At 50.4% G+C, this 9,117-nt stretch overlaps 1 protein-coding gene across 5 annotated transcripts in view; it reads left to right on the top strand.

The window, feature by feature from the left end:
* Positions 1-9,117, top strand: part of ELF4 (E74 like ETS transcription factor 4) — a 43,438-nt gene that overhangs the window by 8,641 nt on the left and 25,680 nt on the right. The window contains exon 1 of one of the 5 annotated variants that reach the window (XM_045882441.3): positions 9-145. The exons of the other annotated variants lie outside the window; for them this stretch is intronic. The gene's annotated coding sequence lies outside the window, so the exon portion shown is untranslated. Of the gene's footprint in view, positions 1-8; positions 146-9,117 lie in introns of those variants that run through there. 5 annotated transcript variants of the gene reach the window in all.

The raw sequence follows: 9,117 nt of genomic DNA, 5'->3' as shown, positions 1-9,117 counted from the left end.
GGCTTCTGAGGGGCGGAGGCGGGCTGGGCGGTGGGGAGGGGGGGGAGGGCGGGAGGCAGCTGGGGACCCTCGCCTGGGCCCCCGGAGCGGGGAGGAGACCGCAGCGACCGACCCCAGCCCGGCGATCGAGCCCACTCGGCCTCAGGTACGTCGATGGCGCCGGTTCTTCGAGCCTTCGGGGACCTCGAGAAGTTTGCCTGAGGGCGGGATCGGGGACGCTGGGGCCCCGGCGTGTCGGGGTTGGGGGCCCAGGGAATGGTGGGAGAGCCGCGGCGTGTTGAGTCCCGCCCTTGCCTCGCCCCACCGCGTGTGTGTTGGGGAACCCGCGCTTCTGAGCCGGGGTTAGAAACGGAATCGAATTCCCGAGCCAGGGTGGGAAGCCAGTTTTCCCGCGCCCCGGGCCGCGGGGGTTCCGTGACGGGGCCGATCGTGACGGAAGGCCCCCAAAAGCTCGGTGCTCGAGGGCGGGAGGTCAGACCGTGCGGTGGCGGGGCAGCCAGATTGATCGGGCGGCCCCTAGCGCCTCCGGGGCCAGGAGCCTTAGTGTAAAGTACACACTCACTAGTGTAAAGCACACACTAGTGTAAAGCACGCGCGCGCGCACACACCTACCCACCCACCCACCCCTATGACTTGGATAATTGGATCGCCAAAATAGAGACCTCTTGGCAGGGGCCAGAGTTCCCGTGTGAGCAAGACACCAGCCTTCCCGCTCCCGCGTTCCCGCTCTCCCGGTTTCTCCCGCCACTCGGTTCCCTCCTCTGCTGCCGGCGAGGGGATTGAGTGGCCGCACAGCGCGGGGTGCCCTGCCGCCAGCGCCTTGCTTTGGGGAACTGCGGCGGCGGTGTCCGCTTTACGAATTTCTCGTCCCTCCACCGCACCCTGACTCTGCTGCCCTCTCCTCAGGACTGTGTGTAGGGACATGGCCTTCCTGACCAGAGTCACCTCCTGACCCCTTGGTACCTCCGCTCAGCCAGGTTCTCCCTGGCTGCCCCCCCACCCCCGCCGTGGGATTTGATGGCAGTTTGATTCCTGCCCCTCATCCCTATGCTCGAGATAGAGGCCTGTCTGGTCCTGCAGCTTCTTCTGGTTAATGTTTGACAGTTCATTGTGGCTAATCATTTTAATTAGCTCTTAAAGTGGGGAGGAACAGTTAACCTTGGACTTCTCGATTTTGGCCTGGTGGGGCCTCAGATGGGAGGAGTGCTAGGGAGGTGGGGAGGTAGGAGCGGAAGTGAGGTCACCACCCCAGGGCCTGAGCCACCGCTGCTTGGCCCCAACAGCTGGTGGGCACGCCCATCGGGGACTCACCCCCTGCAAGCTGACCCCTGGCCTGAGTGCCAGGTTGGAGAGGGGTGAAGGGAACAGATCTAGCTCTCCCCTTGCAGGGAGACCAGACACTTTGGCACTAAAAATGCCTAGGGCACACGTATGCCCGGTAAGAATGCAAATCCCTCTTCGCAGTTAGTTACACAGGGTTTTACCGGTTAGAAGGCACTTTCTCAACCATTGATTCAGTGGACCCAGAGCAGAAACAGCCTAGCGGGGGAGCTGTCTTGAGTTAAGTGAAAGACTTAACTATCTTGGAGGACTTGTTATCCTGGCCCGTGTGGGGAAGAGGATGCCTTGCATGTGGTTGTTTCTGGGGCTGGGTTCTGTTCAAAGCCTGGGATGTTGGGGGGGGCGGCTGTTGAGCAGGCTCCACGTTGCCACCCTCACCCAGGCTCTAGCTGTGAGCCGAAGGAGTGGCTTGTTTGCAGCTATGTCTGGCATTCCTCCCACTGCTGCACTGTTTGCTCCGTCGTTGCTCAGGAACTGGCGCCCACCCCTGGACAAGCTGGGGGCCTGAAATCTGCTCTCCCCCTGACTGGTGCAAAGTGGTGGTACAGTGGCTTCTGTCTTCTCTGTCCTATGTTGGGATCTAAAAATGAGGGTGTTGTGGTCTGTCATTCATAGGCCTGATTAATAGACTATCCAAAATGCCCCTGGCCTGCAAAATTCAGGGCTTTTGTCTCTGAAGAGGCCCAGCCAGGCGCAGGCTGAGGGGATTGCTTTCCCAGGGAAATCCCTGCTCCTAAGCTTGGCCTTGGGCCTTGCCGCGCCCCCCACCCCCACCCCCAACTTTCTCATTTTACCTTCCATCCCTAGATCCAGACTGTCTGGGTCTAAAACCCAGCTTTGTTATTTACTAGCTATGTGATCCCAGGCAGTTGTATGCCTCAGTTTCCCCATTTGTCAAATGAGCCCTACCTCATAAGGTTGCTCCGAAGATCAAATACATCAATAAACATAAGCTGTTTATTAGAAGAGTATATGGCACATAGTGAGCACGAACCAGCATTATGGTATTATCTTAATACAGGGCCTAAAACTCATTCCACTCAACAAACGTTTGCCAAGAGCCAGTCCCCATAGCAGGCATCAGTGAAGTGGCAGTGAGAAAATACGGAGGTGAAGAAGATGCCACATGCCTTTCAGGATTGTGTATAGCTTCTGTTGTAGGCCAGAGTTGGGGTGCAGGGTGTGGGAGGGAGCCAGGGAGAGCGTCTAGGTCATCTATATAAATAACCATAATTCGAAGCCAGGCTGGAATACTTGAGCTAGTGTGGGGAGCCAGGCATCCCAGACTTGGAGACTTCTCCTTGCCTGGGGACCCCAGCGGGGTTCTGGTCTGGATGCACCTTCTGAACTGCTTTGGGAATTGGATGAATGACGGGGAAAGGGAGACCTGCTTCCTTCATGGGCTGCAAATGGCATGATTGGGTTGGGTCCCAGGGCAGGACAGCATTACTTAGTGCCACCCCCCAAACACCCCTCTAGCCCTCTGACACACCCCCACCACCTCCCGGAGGTTCCCTGCTGAGCTGGGAAGGGCTTAGGGCAGCCTTCTCTTCTCAAGCTTGGGCCTGACCCCAGCCTCGGCTTGGTTATCTCTCCAGGATTTCTAAGCTGCAAAGAGGTTTCTGGCTTCACTGCCAATTTATTCCCTTTGTGGTTCTCAGACTGAAAACTAGTTCTGCAGGGGAGAAAGGAAACTCATCCGAGGTACCCAGAATCCCATGGGCACTTTCCTAGAGGTCAGGGGCTTTTCTCATCAACACCAACCTGCCTGCAAATCTCTGGCCGCTGAGCCTCACATGGCCGGTAATCGTGGCCTCGCCAGTAATGCCCTCTAGCTCGGGCCCCAGTGCTGGTTGCCAAGGAACTGCTGGTCGGGGTGCTCGTTGAGGGTTCTGACCTCACAGGGGCTGCTGAGTTTCAATTCAACAGCCATTTATTAACACCTACTGTGTGCCCAACCTGTGCTAGGCACTGTGGAGGAGACGAGCGAAGGAGGTGGTGGGGGAAAGATGACTAAGACACTGAAACAATCAGAGGCGAGGACAGGCAGCCAGGTCAGTGGCTGGTCAGGTGCTAATTGTGCTCCTCGGAGCAGGGGCCAGAGGCGGCCAGGGCTCTGAGGTCGGCAGCTGGAGGGAGGGGGGGAAGCCTTTGTGAGGGCCGAGCTCGAGCTAGACCTTGAAGGGAGGGGGGGTGGGGCTGCGCGGGGGAGATTTGGCTGGGCGAAAAGGGAGAAAAGACGCCTTTCTCTGTCTTCCCTGGCCACAGACTGACCTTCGAAGCCTGGATAATTGTTTGGCAAATGCATGTCACATAAAAGACCAGGTCAGCCAGTGTGGGTGGCTCAGAGCAAACCCCCCAATCTCCACTCCAGGAGATAGAAAGTGGCCGGCCTGGACCAGGAGCCCAGGGAGCCCAGCGTGTATTGATAAGACACAAAGGGTAGGCAGGCTTCCCTGCCACCCAAGCTGAGGGGATTTCATTTTGAGCTCCCCACCCCCACCAACACACACACACACACACAGGCCCTGGGGGAGGCGGGTGGAGAGAGGGGAAGAGAGGTAGAGGGCACCAAAGGGACAGGAAAACCGACACACCAGTGGTGTTCACAGCGGGCATGGGTGGTTGGATCCCACCTTTCCCCAGGGGTCTGGGATTCCTCTGAAAGCCAGGAGGTTCAGGTGAAGGACAGAGATTTTCATTTCTTCAGTGGGAACCCAAGAGTCTCGACAGTCCCACTGTTTCTGTCCAGACCACCCAGGCAAGGGCAAGGACTAGCCATGTATTTGTTCTGCTGCTTCTGTGTCTCCCATGGCTGAGTGGAGAGGGGAACTGGGCTCTTGTTGCGTTTAACTGGAGCAAAACACCCAAACACACACATATCCTCCCCTCCCCCGCATCAGTTTTCCTCTCTCACTGCCCTCTTTCCCTGCCCCCTCCCCAGCACGTTGCAACACCACAGGGACACACCAGAGTGCCCTGGCTTCTTGGCTGGGGAATCACGTCCTAAGGTGAATTTTTTGGCAGAGACCCCAGCCTTCTATAGGAGGAGAAGGAGGCTCAGAGAAAGGTGTCTCATGCAGGAGGTTCTGCAAGGGAAAGTGCTGGAACATTTCTTAAACCAAGAGGAAGAAAGAGGTTAAGCAGCTTGCCCAGGTTGAGCAAGCTTGGCCTTAGGTTCCCACCTTCCTGAGGGACCATTTTATTGTCCCACTGCTGGTACTCCCTGCTTCTCAGTCCATCTGCCCTTCCTCAAGCTTCCTTTCCTCTTCCAGTCTAACCTAATATCCTTCCAGAGAAGTGCGTTGTCTAGAAGGGTGCGGGGGGGCGGAGTACAGGCTGTGTTCTCACTGCAGACCTACTGCTTACTGACTGTGTGAGTATGGGCTAGTCACTTAACCGCGCTGGGTTCCCGTGCCCACCTCACAGGGTCGCAAGGAGGATTAAACGAGAGACTGCACGTAGGGCACTCCGCATGGTGCCGGGCGCACAGTTACCGCCCCACGGGGCTAGCTGTTGTGATGCCCGTGGCTGTTCTTGCTGTCACTTCCCTTCATACACCCTTGGCTTTGCCAACTCCAGGGATCAACTGCTTCTCTGGCAGCGTTGGCACGGCCTGCCGTACCCATTCCTGAAACTGAGAGGGAGATTTTCCTTATCTTCCTGCTAACGCTTTGTTAAGTCTGCCCCCACACAGGAGAAGGAGGGGACCCGGAAGAAGTGTGTGTGGAATAGTCTTTCCAAGTGGCAGGCTTAGAAAGTGGTGCTGTGAAGAGCAAAACTCAAGTCCTTAATGTTTTTATTAACATTGCCATCTTTATCTCTTCGCCACTCTCATCTTTTTTTTTTTTTTTTTTAGATTTTATTTATTTATTTGAGAGAGAGACAGACAGAGATAGTGAGAAGAGAGCATGAGCAGGGAGGAGAGAGAGAAGCAGACTCCCGCTGAGCAGGGAGCCCGATGTGAGACTCGATCCCAGGACCCTGGGATCATGACCTGAGCCGAAGGCAGACGCTTAACCAACTGAGCCACCCAGGCACCCCACCACTCTCATCTTGAGTATCATTTGCTGCAGGAATAAGAAGTTGGTTCCTTTGAGAGAAGGCCTCATGTTGTACCCCTGGCAAGAATTTAGCAACCATTGGTCTGTTATTACTCTGCTGAGTGTAGAATTCTAGGAGCCAACTGACCAGCCACTTCTCACTTTCTCTGTCCTTTTACTAGAATTAGATGATGCGTCCATTCTGGGCCAATGCCCAGAGGCGTTTGGGTTGGAGCTGGGGCACTGCGTTTGCCCAGACGAGTTCCCGGGGGCTGTGCGCCATCCCCATTCGAGGCCTCCCTGAAAGTACTTTGGAGGTTCCATCTGCTATCAGATGGCTTGTGTTTGCCCAGGAAAAACTGGACCACCCATGGACCACCCCTGAGCCACTTCACTCAGTCCCTTGGTCTCCTCCCCTCAGGTTAGAACTGCTAGGCCTTGGGGGATGGGAGAGTGGGCAATTAGTCTTAACCTCCCCAAATTCCCGATGACCTGATAGCAAGGAGGTACTTAAACATAGATTTAGGAGATAATTTGTCTTTTTCCCATAATGCCCCCAGAGGATAAAAGAAGCTAGTTCAGCTTTACTGGTTCTGTGAGAATCCATGCACAGAAAACACCTATCTCATTACATTAGCTGACCACTTTCTTGGTTCCACACTGATGAAAAACAGAACAAAACAAAACAAAACAAAAACCACCACAGCAGGCCCAGCCTCCTGCTCTGAAGGATCTAAACCCAATTCTAGAGCTGTATGTAGTAATACACATGCACTTAGCCCCATAGTGGGCTATTTGCATATTGTAATGTGGTTACCATTGTAATGATAATTAGCACCTCTATCACGGTACCTAATTATCCTTTTTTTCTAGTGATTAAAGAGCAATTCAAGACTGTGTGGGATTAAGAGACTCTATAGCAAGTTTGATGATTATAATACAATATTGTTAGCTATATTTACTATTCCGTTTATTAGAGCTCTAGGGCTTATTTACTACTCATTGTAATAGTTTGCATTTTCTAGAGTTTTATATAATGGAATCATATACCATGTACTCTCTTTTTGTATGGCTTCTTTCATTCGACATATTTAAGATCCGTCCATGTTGTTATATACATCCATATTTCATTCCTTTTTATTGCTAGGTAGCATTCCATTGTATGGAGATACCACACATTATTTATTCATCAGTTGATGGACATTTGGTGGCTTCCCCCCACCCCATGTTTGGCTATTACAAACAAAGCTGCTATGAACATCTGTGTACAAATCTTTCCATAGCTATATATGTCCTTCTCTCTTGGTTAAATACCTAGGAGTGGGAATAGCTGAATCATACAATAGTTGTAGGTTCAACTTTTTAAGAAACTGTCAAACTGTTTTTCCAAAGTGGTTGTACTATTTTACATTCCCACCAGTAGTGTGTGAGTTCCAGTTACTCCGCGTCCTCACCAATACTTGGTGAGTCTTTCTAATTTTAGCCCTTGTAATTGATGTGCAGTGGTATCTCATTGTGGTTTTAATTTGTCCTTCCCTAATGATGTACTTACTTGTCACCAATATATCTTCTTTGGTGAGGTATCTGTTTAAATAATTTGCCCATTTTTAAATTGATTTGTTTGTTTTTCTTGTTGAGTTTTGAGGGTTCTTTATATATTCTGGATACAAGACCTTTATCAGATGATACGTGCTTTGTAAAGGTTTTCTCTGAGTCTGTGGCTTGCCTTTTCATTCTCTTCATAGTGTCTTTTGAGGAGCAGAAGATTTTAATATCAATGAAGCCCAGCTAATCAATTTTTACTTTTATGGATCATACTTTTTACTTTTATGGATCATACTTTTGGTATGGTAAAAGATACATACTGTTAGGGATCATACTTTTGGGCTAGGTGAAGAGCCTAGCCCAGGGTCACAAATAACTTGTCTTATGTTTTCTTTTATAAGTTTTATAGTTTTAGGCTTTACATTTTGGTCTTTGATCCATTTTGAGTTAATTTTTCTATATAACGAGAGGTGTGAATTCACATTCATTTTTTTCTTTTTACATATGGATATCCATTTATTCTAGTACCGTTGAATGGAAAAGCTATTGTTAGGCTCCTGCAGTTGTCCTTATATATGTGGGCTTATTTCTGGACTCTATATTCTGTTTTAAGATTTTATTTATTTATTTGAGAGAGAGAGAGAGCGAGCGAGAGAGAGTACATGAGCAGGAGCAGAGGGAGAGGGAGAAGCAAGCTCCCTGCTGAGCAGGAAGGCCGATGTGGGGCTTGATCCCAGGTGGGATCATGTCCTGAGCAGAAGGCAGACGCTTAACCGACTGAGCTACCCAGGCGCCCCTGTTCTCTCTCTTTTTTTTAAGATTTTATTTATTTATTTAGTTGAAAGAGAGCGAGTGAGCGCACACGTGCATGAATGGGGGGGAGGGGCAAAGGGAGAGGCGAGGGAGAAGCAGGAGAGCCCAAGGTAGGGCTCTATATCCCAGGACCCTGGGATCATGACCTGAGCCGAAGGCAGACATTTAAGGGACTGAGCCACCCAGGCACCCTTCTATATTCTGTTCTGCTGATTGATCTGTTTATCTTTCCACCAATGCCAATTTTTTTGATTACTGTAACTTTATAATCATTTTTTTTCTTAAGAGTTTATTTATTTATTTGGCAGAGAGAGACACAGTGAGAGAGGGAACACAAGCAGGGGGAGGGGGAGAGGGAGAAGCAGACTCCCTGCTGAGCAGGGAGCCCGACACGGGGCTCCATCCCAGGACCCTGGGATCATGACCTGAGCCGAGGGCAGACGCTTAACGACTGAGCCACCCAGGTGCCCCACTTTATAATCATTTTTGAAAACAGGTGGTGCTAGCCCTCCAACTTTCTTTTTTTCAAAGTTATTTTTGCCTATTTTAATTCCTTTGCAATTTCATATGAGTTTTAGAATAATATCCTTTTCTTTTAATACTCGAATTTATCCTATTTACAATAATTGTTATAACAGATATGTTTGGCTGTGCTTTTGTGATCTTTTTTTATAATCATGGGTGACCCTGATGTAACTGTCACTTTAGCAGATGCTTTATCTTTTCATTGATATTCTTCAGCTAAAGAGTTCCATAAGTTTACAAACTTATGTATTTGCAAAATAGGACTATTTATTATTTGCCCTTCATTTATGAGCCATGTTTGGTGACTGGGTCCATGATTATCTGCTCTGTACATCATTTTTATAGATGCCAGTTATATCCCTTTCCAACCTTTTCTGTCTAAACAACATAACACCTCTTTTTTAAAAAGCTTGTCTTCGGGGCATCTGGGTGGCTCATTCGGTTAAGCATCTGACTTCAGCTCGGGTCATGATCTCGGGGTGTTGGGATCAAGCCCCGCGCCGGGCTCTGTGCTCAGCAGGGAGTCTGCTTGTCTCTCTGCCTCTCCCCCCGCTGGTGCTCTCCCCCTCTCTCTCTCAAATAAATAAATAAAATCTTTAAAAAAAATAAAGAGCTTTTCTTCATATAGTTACCATCACACCCCCATTCTTTTTTCTTTAAAGATTTTTTTTTTTTTTTCCAGAGAGTGAGTGTGTGAGCACACAAGCCGGGGGCGGGGGTGTGGGAGAGGGAGAGGAATTGAGAATCCCAAGCAGGACTCACTGCTGAGCATAGAGCCAGTCCCGGGGCTTGATCGCAAGACCCTGAGATCATGACCCTAGCCTAAATCAAGAGTCAGACTCCTAACCAA

This window comes from Mirounga angustirostris, unplaced genomic scaffold (genome assembly GCF_029215605.1).
Source record: "Mirounga angustirostris isolate CCGP_5_RB_7025 unplaced genomic scaffold, mMirAng1.0.hap1 SCAF_11, whole genome shotgun sequence".
NCBI classification, from domain to species: domain Eukaryota; kingdom Metazoa; phylum Chordata; class Mammalia; order Carnivora; family Phocidae; genus Mirounga; species Mirounga angustirostris.
This window is presented reverse-complemented; position numbering and strand designations above follow the sequence as displayed.